The 25,997-nt window shown below is 39.1% G+C and overlaps 1 pseudogene; it reads left to right on the forward strand.

Moving 5' to 3' along the window:
- Positions 1–3,477: 3,477 nt before the first annotated feature.
- On the forward strand, positions 3,478–19,354 carry LOC138169040 (albumin-like; annotated as a pseudogene).
- Positions 19,355–25,997: the final 6,643 nt, after the last annotated feature.

Below are 25,997 nucleotides of genomic sequence, written 5' to 3' on the forward strand. Positions count from 1 at the left end.
CTTTCTTTCTTTCTTTCTTTCTTTCTTTCTTTCTTTCTTTCTTTCTTGGATAATTGGGCTTAAGTGATTTGCCCAGGGTCACACAGCTAGTAAGTGTCAAGTGTCTGAGGCTAGATTTGAACTCAGGTTCTCCTGAATCCAGGGCCAGTGCTCTATCCTCTGTACCACCTAGCTGCCCCTAGGTGTGTCCAATTGTAAAATATTAAAGCTACTCCAAAGTTACTTCAGCATTTTGCTGGAAAAGAAAAATTGTCTTGATTTATTCTCTTCAGACCCAAAGATTTAGAACTTTTTTCCTTCTCTCAAGTTATGATTATTGCATTAAGGCATATTATTACTTGAGTGGAAGTGATTTATTCTCTGTCCTGTACAACTAGCATTCACAGAATATGTGTGGATGGTGCAGGGGGTAGAGCTCTGGGTCTAGAGTCAGGAAGACCTGAGTTCAGACACTTGCTGGTTACATGAGCCTAGGCAAGTCAGTTAACTTTTTTAAGCCTCAGCAAATAATAGCACCTAAATGTCAGGATTATTGTGAAGATAAAATGAGACAATGATTGTAAAGTGCTTTGGAAACCTTAATCTGTGCTAGAGATCATCATTATCATCATCGTCAAAAAGCCTATCTTTACGTATCTTCAACAAACATCTAAATACTTCTGAGGGTTACACGTTTGATTTGCAACAAAAGTTTTGACAAAGTCTCTCATACTATGCCTGTGGCCAGATTAAAGAAATGTAGGTTAGGTGGATTCAGAGCTGGTTGAATGACCAAATCAAAAGAGTCGACTTCAAAGGAGGTCTTGTCCTTGGTCCTGTGCTGGTCAACATTTTCATCAGTCACTTAGCTAAAGCTATAGAAGAGACTCTCATGCAATTTCAGATGATGTGAAGTTGAGATGGAGATCTCATATGTTAGACAACATAGCCTCTATAATCACCTTGGCAGGCTTTAATGCTAAGTTGAATCTAATAAGATGACATTTAACATGGATTGATATGGAACTCTTCTTTTGGGTTAAAAAAACAACAGGTTCATAAATACAGGATGGTGCGGTGGGGTGGTTAGACCGAAGTTCATTCAGATAAATACCTGGGGTGGGGGTGGGGTTCAGTGGACTCTAAACTCAGTTGGATGAATGAATGAAGTACTTATCAAATGTTTACTATGTGCAAAGCAAGGAAATATTAATGGGTAAATAATCAAGAGGCTCACATTCCAAAGAGGGAGACAACACTTATAGAAGGTTTCAACTGGAAACCAGATGGGAAGATCCCATGGCACTTAGGACACCATGGAAAAGCAGATGGTAATACCTCTTCTTTAATGTCATTGCCACTAATACCATCAAGTACTTTCTGATGTCAAATTGAGCTGACAGCATAACATGCCAGCCAAAAAGAGCTACTGTTCTCTTAGACTCCCTTGGCAGGTACAGTGTCCAGAATGAGGGAGGTCATGGTTTCATTGTACTTTGTCCCTCTTCAGTTGACATCTGGACTTCTCTGTTTTGTTCTGAGACCATATTTTAGGAAGAACCTTTATGATAATAGTATTAAATATAATAACTGACATTCATATTATATTTCAACGCTTGCAAAGTGCCCTACATAAATTGTCATTTGATATCACAATCACTTAAGACAGGTACTGTAGGTCTAATTCTCATTTTACAGAAAAGGAAACTAAGTCTCAGACAACTTAAATGCCCGTGCCATAGAGTAGACATCTAAAATGTCGTGGGAGTGGGATTCAAATCCAGAACTTCCTGACTTCAGGTCCAGTCTTTTCACTACATCAGGAAAGTGAGAACCCTTCCAAAAGTGGGCAACAATGATGTTAAGGGAATTGACTGAAGACACTGGGAAACAGAACACTTATGAGGGAAGTGGAAGCAACTACAAATCTTTGAAGGGTTTTCATGTTGATGTAGGAGTTTGGTATTAATGGCCCTAAATAGGAAGAAATTCAGAAAGATAGGTTTAGATTCAAGGAAAGGGAAAACTTCCTAATGATTAGTGTTACCTGAAAGCGAAATGGATTAACTTGGAAGATGGTGGTTCTGCTCTCATCAGAGGTCTTTAAGCAGGGACTGAATGGTCACTTGTCTGTGATGTCATAGATGATATTCTTAATCAGATACAAGGTAGACTTAGATAACCTCTGGACTCAGATACTGGGTCTCTGTGATTAGGAATCCCAGGGTGAATCTAAATTCCTTGTAGAGGGAGAATCTGCTAGAGTTAGTGATTGACTTAAAAATGAATGATATTTTCCTTAGGGGTATAAGAGAATGTGGGGAAAGGATCCCTTTTTTTCTGAAAGAGAGAAATTGATCAGATACATCTTTGTTTACATAGGATAATTAGACTGATGCTACTGATTGAATTGTCCACTCAAGTTTGTTTTTAATTTGTTCTCCTCTTTGTTTGTTCCTTCTCCTCCTTCTCCCCTTTTTCTTTTCCCTACCTCTTTTTTTTATTATTACCTTCCTCCTCCCTTTCATCTCTAACTTAATCCACAACTTCCCAAGAATATGAACTTAGTGTCTATCCCTACCTGTGTTGTTGTGTCTGCCATGAATACCCAGGCTTCTTCAGTCTGATGAAGTGTATCTCAGTATTTTCAAGGTTACAGGAGGTGCCACCTGGTCATGTGGTTTTGAGCTTTTGATTTGTACCTCAATATTGCCAAGATCGTTATTACTACCAATCAGTTCCAATTATTTTCTAGCATTATTTCTAAGAATCACAAATGAAGCCAAATTGAAGAAATAACAGCTTCAGAAAGGGCAATTGCTTTTGATGGTCGGTATGAGATTGATGATGCAAAGTTCTTGGACATGTAGCTGTATTCTAGATGTTCTAGATGCTGCTCTCTTCATTTGATGCATTCTGGGCCATACAGTGACTTTTGGACCTTCAACACTTCTTGAGTAAGGGTAAGAATGATTGAAATGGGAGCATTCTAATCCTTTTTATTCAGTAATTTTTTCCCCCAGACTCTCATTACCTTTAGGTAAGTTCAGCAGTGCAAAATGGTTTACCAAGGCTCATTTCTGAACTTAGGGCCCCTGTTCATGCAGCTCTCCAAACCTAGCTCCTAGGTTTGGTTAAAATTTTACAACTATCACAAACTAAAATGTCCAAATGGGAATCTAGGATAAAGGACATGCTTCTGAATCAAAGGTACAAAATGTTTAGATACATGTTTATAATATGATAAAGTATTTTACATAAGTTTAATGAATTTATGGGGTCTTTGTGTGAAGTGATTAGCAGAAGACAAACATGTGCAAGGAATTTGGGCAGCAAACACAGTTTTAGTAAGAATATTCTGAATTTTGAAATCAATGGGAGGAAATGAAATGTAGAGTTAATAATCTAAAATTATCAGTTACAAAAAGTATATTAGTACATCTCTCCTTACAACATCCTACCTTTTCTCCCCACCAATCCCCACAAACTGTTGACAAGATGAAGTGGATCACTTTTATTCCCCCTCTTTTCCTCTTCAGCTCTGTATTCCAGGGAAATTTTCTGTCGAGATGCACATAAGAATCTTTCTATTCAGGTCTCCTTTAATGCAGAAGAAGAGGCTAAAGGAAGATTGCACCTTTGGAGATTTGCAGTCCCATTGTGTATATTTTCATTTGGAGGTGAAAAATAATCATAGGGATGATTGCATCTATACAGTGTTAAAAGGAGTCATTGGTCTGTCTAATATTGTCAATGAGCTAGACAGGATAAGTTTCTGTAATCTTATTTTGCAGATGGAACAAATGTAGCCACCATGACTTCTTAAAGTTGCACAATCTCAAAGACAGAAAGGGAACCTATTCCTCCCACCTCCTCAGCTAGGACTTCAACAGCTCTGCTTCAGCATATAAAAATGTAGAACCATTAGATAAATTTTATGATTAGAGTTTGGGTTTATTGCACTTGCATTTCATACAGACCTCCCAGCACTGCTCTGAAGGGGTTATAGAAGAACAAATCCAACTCTGGCAGCTAGGTGAACAGAGTGCTGGGTTTGGAGTCAGGAAGACTTGAATTGAAGTCTGGCTTCAGTCACTTATTACTTTGTGTGACATTGACCAAGTCACTTAATCCTGTCTCAGTTTCTTCATTTGTAAAATGAGCTGGAGAAGGAAATGGAAAAATTACTTCAGTATCTTTGCTAGAAAAACAAAATGCTAAAAAACCTCCAAACGGTCATGAAGAGTTGAACATGAGTGAAAATGACTGAAAAACCCCAATAAAATCCTAACTTAGATTTGAGGAAAAAATAAACTGCCAAGTTCAAATGATGGTTCAAGAAGTACCTTTGCCATTTAACAATTCTCCAGGTGTTTTACTGAACTGAGTTTGACTATTCTACAAATATTTTTTTTTCTGTACTGGCAGAGGCACCATCTTTTCAGTCAGATGGATACATAAATCATGCTTGGACTGAAGAGGTCTTCAGTTGGTGGTTTAATATATATGTATCTATGTATTTCTCTTTCTCTCATATATGTCTGTCTACCTATCTACCTATCTATCCATCTATCTAGAAATCGATGTTCTTTGTTTTATTTCTAGCTTCGAGTGAGATTGCCAAATGGTACAGAGATTTGGGTGAAGAGAATGTGAAAGGCCCATAAGTATAACTATTGAAAATTTACATTCATTATTCCCTTTAAAAATTGATGCGACATTATTACTTTATACCTTACATAGCAGGTCTCTTTCTTCTCTTTCTTCCAGCTGCCCCACAGAACATATTCAGTTGCCATTGGTTTCTGGCTCAGTAGCTAATGAAAGAACTTTTCAACATCTCCCCTATGAAGCCCTGATGTCGGGGCTATGCCCCTGTGAAGTTGGCACCCCATATTTCCACATGGTCATTAGGGATAGCAGCTGAGCATGTTATTGTTATACCCATTTTTACAGATAAGGAAGGTGAGGTAGACAGTGGTTGAGTGACTTCCCCTGGGTCACAAGCCTAGTAAGTGGTGATGTAATATGTGTGAAATGTAGACTTTGTGCTAAGTCTTCTAGACTTAGGTCTAGATGCCTAATTGAATTGATTTCAGTTACTCAATGATTGTCTTACATGAAATGGGTGACCTTCTACACAGAATGATTTTGGGGGTTTAGGAGGATCTTCTTCCTCCACAAAGTCCTTATCTCCTGGTTAATGCTTAGAGTTCTACCTTAAGAATTAACCTCATTTGTTTTCAACCTACTACACTTCCTCAGTAAAGGTAAGAATGAATGAAATGGAAGAATTCTAATCCTTTTTTATTTAGTAAGGTTTTTTCTAGACTCTTATTACATTTAGGTAAATTCAGTAGTGCAAATGGTTTTCTGAACTTAGGGCTCCTGTTCATGCAGCTCTCCAAACCTAGCTCCTAGGTTGGTTAAAATTTTACAACTATCACAAACTAAAATGTCCAAATGGGAATCTAGGATAAAGGACATGGTACTGAATCAAAGGCACAAAACATTTAGATACATGTTTATAATTTGATAAGGTATTAAATACAAATTCCTCTGGGTAAAACACAACTTTAAAAATCAGTCACAGCATGAAGTGTGACTGGAGTAGGGTGTGTATCAGATTGTGAGGTTCAAATGAGAGAATGTTTGTAAAGTGCTGAGCACAGTACCCGGGACATAGTAGGTACTATATAAATGCTTGTTCTCTTTACCTCCTTTGGCAGGAGCAGTGATGAAGAGATGATCTATATTGATCCTTGCAGAGTGAATGAATGAAAAAACCATGCATCAAGCACTGTGCTCAGGGCTGGAGGTACACACACACAGAAAAGCAAAGCAGTCCCTATTCTCAAGGAGAACCCATTTAAGAGAATGCAGCTACAAGGCAGATGGAAAAATCCCATAATCCTTAGGTACAATAGCAAAGTACATGGTAATAGCTCCCCTTTAATGGCATCCCAACTGATAAAACTGTTCTGTTTCTACTGTTGAGCCATTTGACTTTTCCAAGGACTTTGTTTGGTGAGGAGAATTTTGTTTTCTGGGTCTTCAGTAGCTGTGGCTGCAGAAGGGGTGGGGGCTGCAAGCAGCCTTAGAGCCAGTTGTCATAAGTCATCTCTACAAGGATTGATCCCCTTTTTAATGGCTGTGGGGATGTCAGAGTAGACAAAGCATTAGTAGAGGGGTGATACTATTCTTAGGGCTCTTAGCTGCAGGGTCCTGGGCTGTTTCCACCCAGATGGTGGTGGTTCACTCATGAGGCACATGCCACCCCTGTCTCTCTCAGGATGCCTTGGTACTCTAGTCAAGTTGGAGTGGTGTGGATGGTCCTCTAGGCAACCTGAAGGTGGCGTGGATACAATTGGATTTTCAGCACAGCAAACAATTTATAATGCATTTTTTATATTTAATATCATCTTTGCTTTCAGTAAGAAGAACTCTTTGTTTCAGAGTTTTGAGCACATTTGCTCAATATCTCCAGAAATGCCCATTTGAATACCATATAAAAATAGTAAATGAGGTTAAGGAATTTGCAAAAGGCTGTGCTGGGACAGCTGAGACAGCAGAAAATTCAGACAAATCCCTTGTGAGTATCAACCCTATGGTTGAGTTTGACCTCTTCAATTCATTTCAGAAAGGAGATCAGAATCAATAGTCATGTGTCCCCCAAGAAGCCCATTTCTCTCTTTGTTCTTGTACTGCTCACCCAAATACCAGTCCAGAACTGTTCCCTCTCATTAAAAAATGAAGGAATTGTTCTCAACTAAGAGATAGTTAAATACTTTGAGAGGACTATTAAGGCAGCTTCTTCTCCTAACTTCGTCTCCTGAGTCTTGTTCCACCCAAATAAGAAAGTCAAGTTGGCTTAAATGGGTCAGTGACTAACCACCTATTTTTTCTCTCCTAGCACCAACTTTTAGGGGGTAAGTTATATAAAGTGGCAAGTCTTTTTAGGAGATGTACGGCAAGATGGAGGATTGTTGTGCTAAGGAGGAACTGGAGAGAAATTATTGTTTCCTGAGCCACAAAGATGACCACCCAGACCTCCCTAAAATTGAAGCCCCTGATGCTATTGTTATCTGCTAAAACATCGAAAAGGATGAAAACAGAGTAATGGGACAGTAAGTGAGATCAGAAAATGAGAGTAGGGGCTAGTGAGCCACCGTAGAAGACAAGGTGCCCTGGCATAGGTCATACATACTAACTGTGGAACCGAGGGAAAAGGGGAATAAGTATTTATGAAGTACCTTCTAGGCGCTGGACCCTGCGCTAAGGGGGTTACAAATATAATTTTATTTTATCCCCACAACATATCATCTAGATACTGTTATGATTCCAACTTTATGGATGCAGCAGATGAGGCAGAGATTATGTGACATGCCCAGTGTCACACTGCTACTAATTTTCTCAGGTTTTCCTGCATCCAGGCCCAGTGCTTTATTCACTGTGCCTTCTAGTTGATAAGGGAAAGTCACTGAAGTTCCTTTGGTCTCAGTTTCCTCATCTCTGAAATGAGAGGATTGGAGACCCTCCCTCTATAATTCTGTGGTCCCAGTGCCGCAGGAAGCTTGGCAAAGACTATTATCTATCTGAAAAAATGGATAGATAGATAGATAGATAGATAGATAGATAGATAGATAGATAGAGGGAGTTTCCCTGCTCATAATTTCCCATGCTCAAGTTGGACCTAGATTTAGGGTCCTAGGGGTTGTGGATTAGGAGAAAGCTGAAAACATTTATAGCACTTTGATCAGTGGAGAAATAGCAGCACCCAGCCCTGAGTTAGCTGGAAAAACTAACTTTGATATGACAATGCTGGACCTTGGTGAATTACTCCCTATTTATGGCCTTCCCCAAGACTTTTGGTGCTCTCTCAGGGTGTCTGTCTCTTCATTCCTCAAATGAAAAGGGGCTTTTACATCATTTACCCTAGGCTTTGTTGGTGGTAATTGTCCTAGATGCACCAATTCCTAATTAGAACTGAAAGAATGCCAGTGAAGTCACAGCTCTTGATCAAGTTCATCTAGTTAGGTTCAGTTGGAGGCATAAACTGATATTACCTGGTTCTGGTTGATGTGGGTACAAGGTTGGGGACATTCATTATTCATAGCTACTCAAAAGTCACCACTTGGTTCTCTTTGCCAATTTCAGCTACCTGTGTGAGGTTGCCAGAAGACACCCCTACTTCTATGCCCCAGCACTCCTTGCCTATGCTCATCAAAATATGTTAGGCAATACAAATATGTTGCCAGAGTGGTGATGAATCCATCTGTTTCAATGATAAAATATTCACTGAATGAGAGAGAGACAGAGGGAGAGAGACAGAGACAGAGAGACATAGACAGAGAGAGAGAGAGAGGGAGAGAGAGAGAGAATCCATAGGCCATCAGCACCTTCTTGAATCCTGGCCCTTGGCTTCAGAGGCACTGTGGTGCAGTAGAGAAGGCCCTTGGGGAAGAGGGGTATCAGAAAGACTTGGGTTGAAGTCCCATTTCAGGTGCTTACCTGCTGTGTGACCCTCTGCAAGTCACTTAATTTCTCCTGACCTCAGTTTTTTAATCTGTAATTTGAGGGGATGGTGCTTGGTGCTCTTTCCAACTCTAAATATCTGATCCTTCCTTCTTCTTCAATACTGATCTCACATCTGTAACTGGTAGTATGAGAGGTTCTGCCTCTGTGTTGCTTCAACTTTCCAAACCACTCTTATCATTTCATTATTTGTAATAATGCAATTGAGAACTTTCTGCATCCTGGGGTCGGTAGTGTGTGTGTGTGTGTGTGTGTGTGTGTGCGCGCACACGTGCATATAAACATGTGAATTTATATTTGTGGAGGATTTGGAGTGAACAGACTCTACTGTAAGCCGAACAATGAGCTGTGCTGACTGATGATATTGGGAACATTAAGTAGGACTAAAGATGCAGTTGACAGATATAGTTTTGCTGTTGTCCTGTCTTTTTCAATCGCGATCGACCCTTTTGACTGCATTTGGGGTTTTCTTTGCAAAGATACTGGAGTAGTTTGCCTTTCCTTCTTCAGGCCATTTCATAGAGGGATAAAGTGTATGAAAGAGGTATCCAAGGCAGCAGGGGAACATTAGATACCATATTCTGAAACTCTGAGTCTGAAGATAAGCATTTGCATGCCCTGTTGAAAAGTTTGGAGTAGAAGTACTTGCCACATTCATTAATAGGACTGAAAAGAAAAGAAAAATGTCCAAGAAGATTTTGCCTTCTTAGAATAACAATGACTTCAAGTCACTACTGATGCAAGTCCTTGGCATACAGGTGGTGCAGTGGAGGTGCACAATTAAATATACATTCTCTGACCTGGTCAGTGCATTGCCTTATTTTGCTGAGCTACTGTATATACATATTTATAACAGGGAGGGTTTCTAATGCGGGTGACCAGGTAGACAGGGAAGGGCTAAATTAATGGGTGGAGAGAGAGATGGAAAAAGCATCATTAATACATTTAAAAACTACACAGAGGACAACAAAATGCAGGAGGGGACACGAAGAGAACAATATTGGTTTATGTCTCATGTATAGGGATAGGAGGATTGGCCAGTGATTTCATTGATATAAAGAATTCTCAGATAAGGAAATTTCCTTGGCTAAATGCAGGTTGGCACCTTCTCTGTAACTTTTAATCTTAGAGAGCTGCCTAGAAAAGTGAAAGGTTGAGTGAGCTGGTCAGAGTCTTTCACATATATGGCTAACACACATGTATGTGTATATATATGTATATAAATGTATATGTGTAATATATAAGTATATGACTTTGAAAACTGATTGTAGGCCAGAAACTCATAGGTATTTTTAATACATAATCTTTCTTTGCATAAAGTTTATTTGTGTTGGTGATTGTTAAGGTTCTAATGAAATAGAACATTAAAGAGAATTGGGGGGCGGCTAGGTGGCACAGTGAATAGAGCACCAGCCCTGGAGTCATGAGGACCTGAGTTCAAATCTGGCCTCAGACACTTAACACACAAACTAGCCGTGTGACCTTGGGCAAATCACTTAACCCCAGTTGCCCTCCAAAAAGCAAAAAAAAAAAAAAGAGAGAGAGAGAGACTTGGTTATGGTTCCTGCCTCTGCAGCTTGTTAACTTTGGAATCTTGGGAAAACCACTCTGCCTCTTTAGCTTCCTCATCTGTAAAACAGAGATAACACTCTAGCTCCACTACTTTGGATTGTGGGACTCAGATGATCTATCTATCTATCTATCTATCTATCTATCTATCTATCTATCTATCTATCTATCATCTATCCATTCTTCTATCCATCCATCCATCCATCCATCCATCCATCCATCCATCCATCCATCCATCCATCCATCCATCTATCTATCCATCTATCCATCCATCTATCTATCTATCTATCCATCTATCTACACATATCATCTAAGCCCCACAATCCAAATGTGTATGTGTATATATAATATATGTATGTGTACATATAACATACATACACACATACATATGCATATATGTGGAAGTGCTTTGTAATCATAAGGTGTTTTATCAGTCAGCTGATAAGTCAGCACATGCAAGCCCAGTCAGAACTAAGGAACCTTTCTCTGCTACCATCCACCCCAACCCCCGTGTCCTCCCCTACCCAACTCTCTCCCTTGTGAGACCTGGAAATAGTTTCCTCCTTAAGGAGACCAGTGAACCCCTTGATAAACATTCCATGTGTTTATTTCCTGTGGTTAATGAAGACAAGGATTTTTTTTCTGATCAATTTTTGTCGTCCATATAGGTTAATGTGTGTATCTGACTGCTTAAGAGCTCTTGTGAGAGACGAGCAACTCAGAATCCTCTGTTCTGGGAGGTCCTTAGAAGTCAGGGGAATGTCCAACTTTCTTAACAGGTTTTGGCCCAGTATTGCCTGGAGGGGTCACAGATTGACTAGTTTCATAAGACTTCTCTTAGTTCTATGATTATATTGGAGGACTAAATGGTTAACCACCCTGTCCTTTACTGATCATAAACCCAGAGTTCCTCATAAGTGATTATGCTGGTACTGGGAACAATAAATGATAGCTGGCATGTATATGATGCTTTTAGGTTTTCAAAGTGTTTTGACAAATATTATGTCATTTTATCCTTAATAACTAGCCCGGAAGGTGGATGCCATTATTATTACCATTTTGCAGATGAAGAAACTGAAGCAGATAGAGGTTCAGTGACTTACCCAGAGTCACACAGCTGGTAAATATCTGAGGCTGGATTTGAACTCATGTTCCTCACTCTGGGCTCAGGTAGCGATGGTATTTGTGGTGAGAGTTCAGAGTCAACACCGATGTCATATTCAATTGTATCTCCCAAATACTTTCTATGTGTTAACACATTTGGGAATTTCATAGCAATATAAAAAATGATTTCCAGGAAATTTTCATGTAAACTTTAAACTCTAATAATTCCTCTTGAGAATTTTCTTCCTAGGCTCATAGCTCAGCTAAGTCAGAGATTCCCCAAGGTTGAATTTGCTGAAATGCATAAAATAGTGAATGATATTGCCAAGGTTCACAAGGAATGCTGCCATGTTGACCTGTTGGGGTGTGCTGGTGATAGAGTAAATATTTATTTGTATTTACTCATCTTGTTATATAAGCTTCTCTCTAATGTACTTGTCTGAGTTTTTTCTTACACAAATTTAATACATTTAGAATGAGAGGGATTATAATGAATAAATTTGAATTCATAATTTCCTTCAAACCTCAGTTCAGTCTGTGAGCCAATCAGTCAACTGGCATTATTAAAAGCATCTACTGTATACCAGGCAGTAGGTTGAGTCTAAGTGTCTTTCTCTATGGGAAGCCTTCTCTGCTCTCCTCAGTCACTCGTCTCTCCCCACAGAAAGTTACCATGGGTTGATTTGTATATATTTCTATGAAACTTATGCATATGTTTGTTATCTCCCTGGACAAAATATAAGCTGTTAGAGGATAAGCACTTTTTTGTCTTTGGATTCCTGGGGTCTATCAGAGTACCTTGCAAGTGGAAGGTGCTTAGGAATTCCTTGTTGCTTGATAAAATAAGGGAGGTCATTAACAAGATGGTGAAATACAGTAGACAGGTCTGGTTCTAGTGTTCTCATTGCTCCCCCCAAATCCCCTGTTTTGAGAAATTTTAGCACTCCCTCTGATGCCATGGCTCCTAGCACCCTCAAACTCTATTACTTCCCTTAACAAAATTAATTTTTATAGTATAATTGTAATTTTTTGTTGCTATCTTGGACAAAAAAAAATAAAAACTATTGAGGCTAAGGTAAATATTGCTTCTAGCCATTTGGTCAGACATTCCACAAGCATTTATTAAACACCTTCTGTGTGCCAGACACTGTGCTATGTACATTTGGAATACAAAGAAAGAATAAAGTCCCTGTCCTCAGCTTCCATTCTGGTGAGAGAAGACAATGTGCAAATACATAATGAATATGTAAGATATACATCGAGTACATGGAAGGTAATCTGAGGAGAGAAAGCTCTTACAGCTGGAGGACCTCTTAATCTACCTTAAAAAGCCAGGAAATCTAAGCTGGAAAGGCAAGGGGACAGAGCACTGAGGCATGGGGGAGAGCCAGTGCCAAGTAGGCCAGTGTGCCTGGACGGAAGAGATTGTGGAATGGAGTGGAGTGTAAGAAGACTAGCAAGGAGGGCAGCTAGGTGGCACAGTGAATAGAGCACTGGTCCTGGAGTCAGGAGGACCTGAGTTCAAATCCAACCTCCGACAACACACACACAGACACAGACACAAACTAGCTGTGTGACCTTGGGTAAGTCACTTAACCCCAATTGCCCTACCTTCCCTCCAAAAAAGAAAAAAAAAGAAGACTAACATGGTAAGTAGGGGACCGGTTATGGAGCACTTTGGATATTAAACAGGTCATATTTAGTTCTTCATTAAGGAGCCATTGAGGACCCATTAAATTCAATAAGTAGGGGAGTGACACGCTTACGCACAAGCCTTGGGAAAATCAGACAAGTGGAGGATGGACAGGAGTGGGGAGAGACTTGAGCTGAAACCAAGCATTGAAGTGCAGGAGAAAGGAGGGAGAATGATGTGGGGGAGGTAGATAAAACCCACTAGGGTCTGGACAGGCTGATGCATCGGGTTGGGTTTAAATTCAAAAGAAGATAGTGAGGGCTGGTGGCAGGGGAAGGGCCTGAAAGTGTCAGTGAGTGGGCAAGAAACCCCTTGACCTCCATTATCTCTTGGCTCCATGTCTTTGTGTATGTGTTTGTGGGGAGGGAACACACATAAAGAATCAGAGAAAGGACATCCCATTCTGGAGGGGATGGGCAGGCATGAACTGTCTCTAGGGGAATGTAAGTTTTCTGAGGCTGCAAGGATGGGGAAGGAGCTCCAGAGGAAGGGGTCTAAGTGAAGGACAGTTTGTTAAAAATGGGGAGGTTCCACAGGGCATTCTAGAAGGGAAAGGCAGAGTTGGATTGGAGTCCCTAGAGTCTTAGGATATTTGACCCTCTGTTAAACCACTTCTCTCTTCCTGCATGTAGGTGGCTCTTTCTGACTACATTTGTAGCAACAAAGATTCAAGCTTCTCCAAACTCAGAAAATGCTGTGACAATCCTCTAATAGAGAAGAGCCAGTGCATTATTGATTTGGAGAATGAGGACATTACTGGTGACTTCCCTAACTTCCTTGCTGAATATGTGGTAACCAAGGATTCTTGCAAAAACTACAATGAGGGGGGCGGCCAGGTAGCACAGCAAGTAAGAGCACCGGCTCCAGTGTTGAGAAGACCTGGAGATCGAATCCCGGGCTCAGACACTTAGCACCCACCCAGAAACACCTGGCCGTGTAACCTTGAGCAAGTTACTTAACCCCGATTGCTAAAAAAAAAAAAAAAAAAAAAAAAAAACTACAACGAGGCAAAGGACCTCTACTTATCCAAGAAATTACACTTTTCATCTCACTCTTGGGGTCCTGTCACATGTCCCTATCATGTCCCTGGCACTCTACTTGCATACAGTTGGAGATCTGTTGGCTACTCCTTGCCTTTTCCTCTCCCAAGTCCTTTAGGCAGAAATAGAGACACCCCTTGTTCTTTGTGTAGTCTGTTGTATTTAGTCATGAGATCCAGGCCAATGACTCTGTGACTTCAGCTTAATTGAATCTCATCTTTGGCTCCAGGAAGTATACTCTCTTCCTTTCAGCCTCAAGGAAGGGCCAATGACAGCAAGAAGTCATAACTGTCCTGCTTGGCCCACAGAGGACAGATATATGGAAACTTGGAGATAGTTTTGGCCCTCTGGTATTTGGAGGAGGACAAAGGGCTGCAAGGCCCCTTTTAGCTCTGAAACTTCCCACTTTGTGACCTTGAGGCTTGATGACAGTATCATTCATTTATTAGGGAAGAAAGGGAAACTTTGAATAGTTCTGTCTGCTGAGCCATTCTTAATCCATCCATGCATGCCACCATACACTGGTCCATTCACTCATTCACTCTCTTTTGTTGGACAAATATGTGTTCAGTCCATATTACACTCACAGTTCTGAATAAGGCACTGCATGGAATGCAAGGAAGTATAAGATAGAATATTAACAATCCAGGAATGTGCAGACTAACTGAGAAGTTGATAGCCATCCAGATATGTGACCAATAAAGAAGAGAAGAGTGCAGGATGGAGCTGACCGCTACAAGTGTGGAACTGGGAGACAGGTTTCTGCTGTCCTCTGGACTCAGTGATAGGTTGTAATATTATAGCGTAGGGCAGCACAGAACTGATTTTTTGAAAAAAAGAAATATTTAACCCCATTTGGTGAATCCATCAATATAAAGATCAGGAAAAGTGAGGTCTAAATATTTTATGTCAGAAATTATTTTTTATTATTGTAACATTACAAAATTTATGGGACTTTAGGACAGAGGAAGAATGCTGGGGGCTGATCCTGTTCCCTACCATGTTCACATCTGTTTGATGTTTGTTTTTAAACTATTTGTATGATGGTGCAAGAAGACACCCTGAACTTGCTGTAGCCACACTGCTAAGGCTTGGCAAGGACTATAAAAACACACTTGAGGAGTGCTGCTCCACAGCTGACCCTCCTTCTTGCTATGCCAAAGTGGTAGGCTTCTCATGAGGAAGAGAGAAAAAATGAATTGCTATCCTGGGATTCCATGTGCTCAAGACTGCTTGATCTGGGAATGATAGCACAGTACATAACAAAAGGAAAAAAAGAAAAATCGTATGAATGCTAATTGGACCTTATCTTGGGACTCATTCTGGACCTTCAAATCAGGTTGTTATGAGTAATTTTTAAAAGAATTAAGAAGAGCCATCCTAGAGATGGGAAGGCCAAAAATAAGACTCTGTCATTCTAGAACAGGTGTTTGAGAAAGAAGATTTTGCTTGTCTCCATTTCCCCTAAGACAGAATGTGAAAAAGCATTCTGAGACGTAATATTTAAGAGAGACTCAGTTTAGGCACACAGAAGAAATTTTTGAGTTTTCCTGAACATGATGGTCATTAGGTAGTGGAATCGGTATCCTGAAGTCTTGAAAGCCTTGTCTGATCTTCTATGTATGGTTTTGAATGAATTAAGTGAGCTAAATGGAAAGACTGTTGAGGGCTAATTCTAACATGATCTCTAAACTGTGTATAATCAGCGGAAAAAAAAAAATACAATATATGTAATGTGTCCCCAGAGGACATGCTATGAGGACCATTTTGTTCTCTTTCAGGCAAAACATCTGAAAACTGTTATTGATGATAGCAACCTTTTAAACAAGGAAAACTGTGATCTTTTTGAAAAAGTTGAAGAATATGGTTTTGAAAATGAGGAAGTAGGACCTTGTTACTTGAACAGTTTTTAATATTTGAAGTTTAATGAGATGTAAGGTAGTGGTTGTGTTGTTCGTTCTTGAAGAGGCCCATGACATCAGAAAGATGTTTCAATAACTTAAAAATGAATTAGAATTAAGAGAAGCAGTGTTGTGCCAAGTCAGCAGCCTCACTTTCTTCTCCAGAGCCATCTGGGTCCAGGGACCAGACATAGGTCAAGGTAACCAGAGATGACCAAGCAGGATAAAAGGACAGTCTCTTACAAAAGGCTATAAAACATGAAAGCTTAAACTTTCCCTTTCGAAGTGTTCTGCAAGCCTTTGGTCTTTTAATAATTTGGGGGTTTAAGGGCAGTATTGGTTTGCTATGACTCATAGACTATGGCAGCAGGGGGCAGTGAAGAGAGCAGTGGGCTGGGAGTCAGGAAAACCTGAGTTTGATATTGGGTTCTGAGCTGACTCTCACACTTGGTTGTTGTCTAGCCTTGGGCAAGTCACTAGGACTCAGTTTCCTTCTCTGTAAGATGAGGGTGTTGGACTCAGTGGCCTCCAAGGTCCTTTCCAGTTCTAAGTCTATGATCCAATGTTGAGTTATATAAGATTCTTCTGCATGGAAAGTTGAAGCTTGAAAGGTGATGTGATCCAATGCTAAAAACCATGAAAGAAACAGTAGAGTAAAGAATTCCAGACTTTTTCAGGCAAATATGAGGCTTGGGACACCATCTGAAATGTAAACAAAATGATTCAGGACAAATAAATGACTGGACTCCTCTTTGTAATGGATACTCAACTTGTAGAATAGAATACCAAAAGGTGGTGGAGATGAAAGAGTTAAGTAAGTTCAGTGTGGAAGAAACACCCATGTATGACAGATTAATACTGGGGAAACCTGGGATATTTGGGAAACTTCCATCACTGAAAACGTGAACCTCATTGAGAGGACTTGTGAAACCTTGTAAAATATCCTTGTCACCACTATGCAAAACACAGTATTGGGTAGAATGGTTGGGTAGTGGAGGCCATGATAGTGGAGGGCCAGAGAGAAAGAAAAATGGAAGAGCCATATTGACTACCAGGGATGTTCAGTTCAATGATGTCAAGCTGACTCTGGATTGGTGTTTGGTGCTAGACAAGTTTTTAATGCTATCATTTTTATCATTATTGTTTTATTTAAAAGTTATTCTTTGACTATAAACATTTAGAGCAATGTAATTCCAGATTGCTTGTCTGTTATACCAGGAAGGCACCTCAAATATCAATCTCAACATTGATCAACCTTGCACATAAATTAGCAAAAGTTGGCCGTAAATGCTGTAAAGTCAGTGACCAAGAGAAAATTGACTGTACTGAGGGTTCTGTGAGTTTTTTCTTTTCTTTTCTACTTTAATACTATTATTGTGAGGTTTTACCCAAGAGGCCAATAAAAAAAAATCTGTGACAGAGGAATGCCCTCTATCAGTGTTGGTCTTGCTTTCTCATAAGTAGAGCCCTTTAAACTCCAAATAAAAACCCTTAACTGATTTATTTTAAAAAAAACCTACATTTTTAGAAGCTTCTAATTGCTCATGAAAGGGAAGCTTCAAAATTCAATGGCTAATATTAGCCTGAGGTAAAGAGCAAGGGTGGGTTTCAATACAGCAGTTCAATTTAGTCTGTTGATGTACTAATGTGTCCACCCTATCCATTTGGTGAATTCAGCCCATTTTTTCTTTTTCTTTAGCTGGCTATTGTACTTGACAAACTGTGTCACCTGCATGAGAAGACTCCTGTGAGTGACAGAATCATCAAATGCTGCACAGACTCCTTGGTGAACAGCAGGCCCTGCTTCTCTGCCTTGGGAGCTGATGACACATACCAACCCAAGCCATTTTCTAAAGAGAAATTCACCTTCCATGCTGACCTGTGCACACTTCCCGAAGAGGAGAGACAGAGCAAAAAGCAAAGGTCTGGAGCATTTGGTCTCCTGCCTTCCTCAAACTTATTTGCTTTTTCCTCGATAGTGAGAAAGACATTGTACTGAGAACATGAGAAAACCTTTCTGTTTTAGGACAAGAACATGTTAGGGAAGAGTAGTTAGAGAGTAATTAAAAGGCAAGGCACTCAGAAGAAGCTTGTGGGGCAAATGACTATAATTGAATAATATTTAATAGTAATGATTGCTACCAATGTTTATGTAGCGCTTTAAGATGTCCAAAGTACTTGTGATGAAGCCTATGGTAAGATGTCTAGAATCCCTGAAGGGGAAGGGAGGAACAGGTAATGGAGGCCCTAATGTCTTCAAAGGGACCATCTTTACTCACATCTTTCTCCAAACTTGAGGTTGCGATGTCAGTATCTTCACTCTGCTTTTTGACCTAGAGCTAGGGGCAGATGAGGCACGGTTGGCCAACCTGGTCACTCCTGGCATTTCATGGGAATTTTTGTGTTTTCTTTCATTCCAGTGTACTTGTGAAACTTGTGAAACACAAGCCCAATATCACTGATGGCCAGGTCAAGGGGATCGCTACTGATTTCACTACATTCGTGGACAGGGGCTGCAAAAAAACCAACCAGGAAGCTTTCTTTGCTGCAGATGTATGGACTTCTTTTTTCTTTTAATGAATCTACCTTTGGGAGGCCTTGGTCATACCTCACATTTGGGCTTAGCCAGGTGTACTTTGGTTTCCACCCTTAGTTTCCAAAAAGTTCATCACTGATAATTCTTAAAGCACGAGGCTATTCCCTTTTTACCTTTGACTAAAATGTTTTAATGTGTCCATTGAATGCTTGGTTTTTTATTGCGCATTTGTAGTTTTCTTTCACTTGTCAAATGTTAGTCTACCCTGTCTCCTATGTGTTAGACTGAATGAAAATCATAGGTGTGTAGAATCTGGGGCATGCATAAGTTGTAATTGATCAATTTCTTTAGCTGATCATCTTTTTGAAAAAGACGAACCTGTAACCCAGTCAAACTTGAATGCTTGTGCACAGGTAGTCTAACAGCCCCAGTTTCAGTCAGTCACTGAATCCAGAATCTTGGGTATAGAAGGGACCTCAGAGACCTTCTAGGCCAGGTGTTCTTAACCTTTTCTGTTTCATGGATCTTTTTGGAAGCCTGTTGATTCCTGTGAACCCCTTCTCAAAATAATGTTTTTGAAATAAACAAAATAAAATTTACATGAGTGCCAAGGAAACCAATCATATTAAACATAGTTACCATTATTAAAAAAATTTAAGAACCCCTGATAATTTCCAGTCCCTACCACAGAATTATCTCTCTTCCATAGCTGACAATTTATCATCCAGGATTCACTTGAAGACCATGAGGAAGAAGAATTCTTTGCTTCTCTATTTAACACCCACCCATTTCTCCTCCAGGTTTTTCCATCATCTAGAGTCCAACAAAGAAGGCTAAACTCCCTTTCAGAGGAGAAGCTTTCCTATAGCTTCAAAACAAGATGAATATACAGATAGATAGCTTTACCTTGAGCAAAACTCAAACAAGAATTTTGCTTATGATACATCTTTTTTTCTTCTAGTTGATCAGTGGAAGAAATCAGAGACTGAGTCCATGACCCAAAATTCATGCATCTGTTTTGTTTCTCTGTTGGTATCAAACCAAAAGAGTTAAAAAAGACATCAATTTTTCCCTAAAAATTTTTATCCTTCCCCAGTATTTCAATAAATAATAAAGGAAAGCATAAACAATCATGGCAGTTATGCAGGACTGATCTTTCTGTGGTGTGTGATGGTGGCTTTTCTCAGAGAGTGTTACCCTCTTAGATACACTAGTACCTGAATCAGACTTTCTCACCTACCTTAAGCAGTTTACCCAAGACAAAGATCCCTCACTCCACACTTGTGAATTCATGAACATCAGCATTAATTATTAGTGGGTTAAAAGGATATGGACTTTCAGGTTCTTTCTCCTTTCTAATTTGAAAATAAGCTTAAAAATATTGGGGTGAGTCTTGGGACCTAGGGTGGTCAATAGGCAAATTCTAGTTACTAGATACATTAACAAGCATTCTCATCAATAGAAAATATGTCTGAAGTGTAAGGACATAGCATAGATATTGCAGCTGAATAATTAGGGTCAGGCTGGATAAAGGCGTTTGAGATACATACTAAGGAATCAAAACTGAGCTTATGGGGACAAGTAGATAATGGTGGATAAATTTTAGGAGGAAAACCAAGTTGTTAAAAAGAAGAGAAAACTAGATGACAGAGTGGATAGAGTGGATCTGGTTAGTAGAGGATCTGGAGTGAGGAAGAACTGATCTCAAATCTGGTCTCAGACATTTACTAGCAAGGTAACCATAGGCAAATCTTTCAACTTGGCATCGATTAACTCCATTGTAAAATGGGTATAAAAGAACACCTACCTCCCAGGGTTTTGTGAAGAACAAATGTCAAAATAATTAAGAAGCACCTAGTTCTTGGCACATTATAAGTAGTATATATATATATTTCATTATTATTATTATTATAGTACAATAGTAGTAATATTAGGAAGAGGAGAAGGGGGAGGAATGAAGGCGGTTAATAGATGTACAATCAGTGAGCCAGGTTAGAATGAGAGAATCTGACAGTGCAGCAAAGTAAGGTCCAGACAAAGTGTGAACCCTCCTAACAGGTGTCCTTGTATGTTATCTCTCTCCTCTCCGGTCTCTTCCCCACCCCACTATCAAAGTGAATACGCTAATATCTGATCATGGCACTTCCTCCTTCCATAACCTCTAGTGGCTGCTTTTGCATTTGGATTCAGATACACCTTCTCTCTGGCCTTGAATCTTGTGACAATATGGCTCTAATCCTTTCTGTGCTTAGTTTCCATTGCTTTCCTTCATTCACTCTTTTGTCCAGCCATACTGTCCTTCTTTGCATTTCATCACACACAGCTTTCCATCTTTGGGCCTTTACACAGGCTGTGTCCTGTTCCTGGCTGGCATTCTTTCCTTCTCAATTCTATCTCCTAGGATCTCTAGTTTCCTTCAAATTCAGCACCAAGGCCATCTCCTCCATGAGGCATTTCCTGATCCCTGAGGCCCCCTGTTCCTAGTGTTTCCACCCCACACACAGTCCTCCGTATTTCTTTCACATATGCCTGTCTGTGTTCATGGTTTCCCTTCTAATCGAATGCAAGCTCCTTTTCATTTTGTTGCCTTTGTAGTCCCCGTACAGAGGCGTCATGTATTAAGCATTTAAGAAATGCCCTTTGATTGGTTGATTGGAAGGTAATAGCCAGGACCTCTCTTAGGAGGCTGAGATGTATCAGTGAAAGTTCTCCATGGGGTATCACCCTTTAGGAGGTGACTGAGGTCATTTAAATGGTCCAACCATTTGGGAAAGGCCCAGGTCCATTAGGGCATGCAGAGAGCAGAAAAGACTCTCTTTTGATCAATATGAGCACTAAATGTAGGGCTGGATTCTTTGAATCCCAGACATTTGGTCATCAAATCACTTGTGTTTTGCACCTTCTGTGTAGACAATACCTTACTTGGAACTGTAGAGGTCAGATAAAATCCTGTAATTAATTTTTTCAGGTATGTTCAATTCTAGAATAGCAAAGATACTCCAAAGTTACTTTGATGCTTTGTGGGAATTGAAGAAAAGTCATCTCCAGGTATCCTGTTCATGCATGAAGATTTGAATTTTTTTCTCCTCTCAAGTTAGAATCACTGCATTAAAACATACTATTTCTTGAGAAGTAATGGTTTATTCTCTGTTCTGTACAACCAGCATTAAAGGAGTATGTGTGGATGGTGCAATAGGTAGAGTTTGGAATCTGGAGTCAGAACCACCTGAGTTCAAATTCTTCTTCAGACCCTTGGTAGCTGTGTGACCCTGGATAAGTGAGTTAACCTCTCTAAGCCTCAGTTTTGTCATCTGTAAAATGGAGCAAATAATAGTACTTACTTCCCAGATTTGTTGTAAGGACAAAAATGAGACAATAATTGTCAAATATTTTATAAAATTAAACATATGCCAGCCATCACCACCACCACCATCATTATCATCACCATTATCAAAAAGTCTTTGTTACGTAACTACAACAGACATGTAAATACTACCTGTGAAAGCTACATTTTTTATATTCAGCAAAACTTTTGATGAAGTCTCTCACCGTGTTCCTGTGAACAGATTAAAGCATTGTGGACTATGTGGATTCAGAGATAATTGAATGAACAGACCCAAGAAGTCAATTTAACATCAATAGAGGTCTTTTGCAGGAGTGACCTAGGGATTTGTCCATGGTCCTGGGCTGTTTGAAACTTTTATCAATCACTTAGCTAAAGCCATAGAGGACTCTCTCTTGAAATTCCAGATGATGTGAAACTGAGATGGAGAACTCACATGTTGATGAAAGTATCAGGCTACACAACCAACTTGGAAGGCTTGAATGAAAGGTTCAGTTTGATAAGATGACATTTAATGTGAACTGATATGAAAATTTTCCCTTGCATTGTAAAAAATCAGTTTCATAAGTATAGGATGGTGGGATGGTTATATAGAAGTTTATTCAGATAAATGCCTGGGGGGTGGGTTCATTGGACTCTATACTCAATTGGATGAATAAATGAAGCACTTATGAAATGCTTATCCTGTGTAAAGCACTGGAAATACAAATGGAAAAGTAATTCACTTCCTTTTTCTGAGAAACTCACATTTTTTTTTGGAGGGCAATTGGGGTTAAGTGACTTCCCCAAGGTTACATGGCTAGTTTTTGTGTTAAGTGTCTGAGGTCGAATTTGAACTCAGGTCCTCCTGACTCCAGGGCTGTTGCTCTAGTCACTGCGCCACCTAGCCGCCTCGAGGAGCTCACATTCTAATGAGAATGAGAACACATTTGGAAGGTTTCATCTGGGAGTCAGTTTGGAAGGTCCCATGGTTCTTAGGACACAGTATCAAAACAAAAGGCAATGCCTCTTCTTTTTATGATTTATTTATTTTATTATATTTTGAATGCTGAGCTGTCTCTCTCCTTCCCTCCCATTCCCACTTTAGAAAAAGCCATACACACATATATATATGTGTATGCATTCATGTATATATGTTTTCTATGCCTATGTTTGTGTACATATATGTATATATGTGACATAATAGAATATATATGTCCATATATTAATTCTTTGCTGTTGGATAGAATTTTCCTTCACATGTCCTTTGTAGGTGATTCAAATGATCATATTACTCAAAATAGCTTACTCATTCATACATACTCTTCAAACCATACTGCTGTTACTCATTACAACATTCTCTTGGCTCTGTTCATTTTGCTATGCATTAGTTTATGCAAGTCTTTCCATGCTTTTCTAAAACCACCCTGCTTGTCATTTCTTACAGCATAGTAGTATTCCATCACAATCATATACCACCATTTGTTTACCTGTTCCCTATTAGATGTTCATATACCCCAGTTCCAACTCTTTGCCACCACAAAGAGAGCTGTTATTAATATTTTAGAACACATAAGTTCCTTTTTTTCTTATTACCTTTGGAAACAGACCTAATAGTGGTTTTGCAGGGTAAAATGTTATACAGAATTTTATAATACTTTGGGCATAATTTCAGATAGCTCTCCAGAATGGTTGGATCGATTCACCATTATGCCAAGAGTGTATCAGTGTCCCAATTTTGTCACATCCTCTTCAATATTTGTCATTTCCTCCTATCATTTTTGCCAATCTGACAGGTGTCAGATGATACATCATAGTTGTTTTAATTTCCATTTCTTTAATCAATAATTATTCATAGCATTTTCACATGATTATGTACAGCATTGATTTCTTTTCCCTAAAACTGCCTGTTTATATCCTTTGACCACTTATCAATTGGGCAGTGATTCATATTCCTATAAATTTGGCTCAATTTTCTTTATTTGAGAAAAGAGGCTTTAATGTGAGAAACTGATTATTAACAAATTTCCTTAATACTCTGTTTTCCTTCTAATATCGGCTACATTTTTTTCTGTACAAACCCCTTTTAATTTAATGTAATCAAAGTTATTCGTTTTACATCCTACAGTGCTATCTCTTGTTTAGTCATGAATTATTTTCCTTTCCATAATTCTGATAGAAAATATGTTCCATATTCCACTAATTTACTTGTGATGTTTTCCTTTAGAGCTGGTTCATGTATCTGTTTTGACCTTTAATTGGTAGATGATACAAAGTATTGATTTATACTTAGATTGTTTTCCAGTTTTTGAAACAATTTTTTAAAACTCAATATTGAATTCTCCTTCCCAATGCTGAGATATTTGAGTTTATTAAACATGAACTCACTGTAATAATTTATTATGGTGTATTGTATACCTACTCAATTCTACTGATCCATACTTCTATTTCTTAGTACCAAATAATTTTTAATTATTAATTTTTAATTTTCATCATTCATTTCCACAAGATTTTGAATTCCAAATTTTCTCCCCATCTTTCCCCTCCCCCACCCCAAGATGGCATGCATTCTGATTGCCCCTTCTCCCATTCTGCTCTCCCTTCTATTATTCTCCCCCTCTTATCTACTTTACCCTTATTTTCTTGTAGTGCAAGATAGATTACTATACCCCATTTCCTATATATCTTATTTCCCAGTTGTGTGTAAATTTTTAACATTTGTTTTTAAAACTTTGAGCTCCAAATTCTCTCCCTTCTTCCCTCCCCACCCACCCTCATTGAAAAGGCAAGCAATTAAATATAGATTATACATGTGTAGTTATGCAAAATACATCCATAATAGTCATGCTGTGAAAGACTGCATTTCCCTCCATCCTATCCTGCCCACCACTTATTCTATTTTCTTTTTTGACCCTGTCCCTTTTCAAAAGTGTTTGCTTCTGACTACCCCCTCCACCAATCTGCCTTCCCTTCTATCTCTCCCCCATCCCCCCATCCCCTTCCCCCTTACTTTCCTTTAGGGTAACATACCCAATTGAGTACATATGTTGTTCTCTCCTTAAGCCAAATCTGATGAGAGTAAGGTTCACTCATTTCCTCTCACCTCCCCCCTCCTCCTTTCTACTGTAAAACCTTTTTCTTGACTCTTTTCTGTGAAATAATTTACCCCAATCTATCTCTCCCTTTCTCTTTTCTCACCCCTTAATTTTATTTTTAGATATCATCCCTTCATATTCTACTCACCGTATGCCATGTGTCTCTCTCTATATATACATATAATGTGTGTGCGTGTATGTGTGTGTATTTCCTCCAACTACCCTAATATTGAAAAAGATTTCCATGTAGGAATGTAAACAGTTCAACTTTAATAAGTCCCTTATGATTTCTCTTTCCTGTTTACTTTTTCATGCTTCTTTTGATTCTTGCATTTGAAAGTCACATTTTCTATTCAGCTCTAGTCTTTTCAGCAATAATGCTTGAAAGTCCTCTATTTCATTGAATGTCTATTTTTCCACCTGAAGTATTATACTCAGTTTTGCTAGGTAGGTGATTTTTGGTTTTAATTCTATCTTCTCTGACTATCTGATTATCATAGTTCAAGCCCTTTGATCCCTTAATGTAGAAGCTGCTAGATCTTGTGTTATCCTGATTGTATTTGCACAATACTCAAATTGTTTATTTCTGGCTGCTTGCGATATTTTCTCCTTGACCTGGGAACTCTGGAATTTGGTTATAATATTCCCAGGAGTTTTCCTTTTGGGGTCTCTTTCAAGAGGTGATTGGTGGATTCTTTGGATTTGTATTTTATTCTTTGGTTCTAGAATATCAGGGCAGTTTTCCTTGATAATTTCTTGAAAGATGATGTCTAGGCTTTTTTTTTGATCATGGCTTTCAGGTAGTCCAATAATTTTAAAATTATCTCTCCTGCATCTATTTTCCAGGTCAGTAGTTTTGCCATTGATATATTTCACATTGTCTTCTATTTTTTCATTCTTATGGTTCTGCTTTAATAATTTCTTGACTTCTCATAAAGTCATTAACTTCCATTTGCGTTATTCTATTTTTTTTTTTTTTGCTTTTTGGAGGGGGGAAAGCAGGGCAGTTGGGGTTAAGTGACTTGTCCAAGGTCACACAGCTAGTAAGTGTTAAGTGTTCAAGGCTAGATTTGAACTCAGGTCCTCCTAACTCCAGGGTTGGTTCTCTATTCATTGTGCCACCTAGCTGCCCCTCCATTCTAATTTTTAAGGAATTAGTTTCTTCAGTGAGCTTTTGGACCTCCTTTTTCCATTTGGTCAATTCCACTTTTTAAGGCATTCTT

Source organism: Petaurus breviceps, unplaced genomic scaffold (genome assembly GCF_028583685.1).
Source record: "Petaurus breviceps papuanus isolate PSGF00001 unplaced genomic scaffold, PetGlider_PUasm1.0 126, whole genome shotgun sequence".
NCBI classification, from domain to species: Eukaryota; Metazoa; Chordata; class Mammalia; order Diprotodontia; family Petauridae; genus Petaurus; species Petaurus breviceps.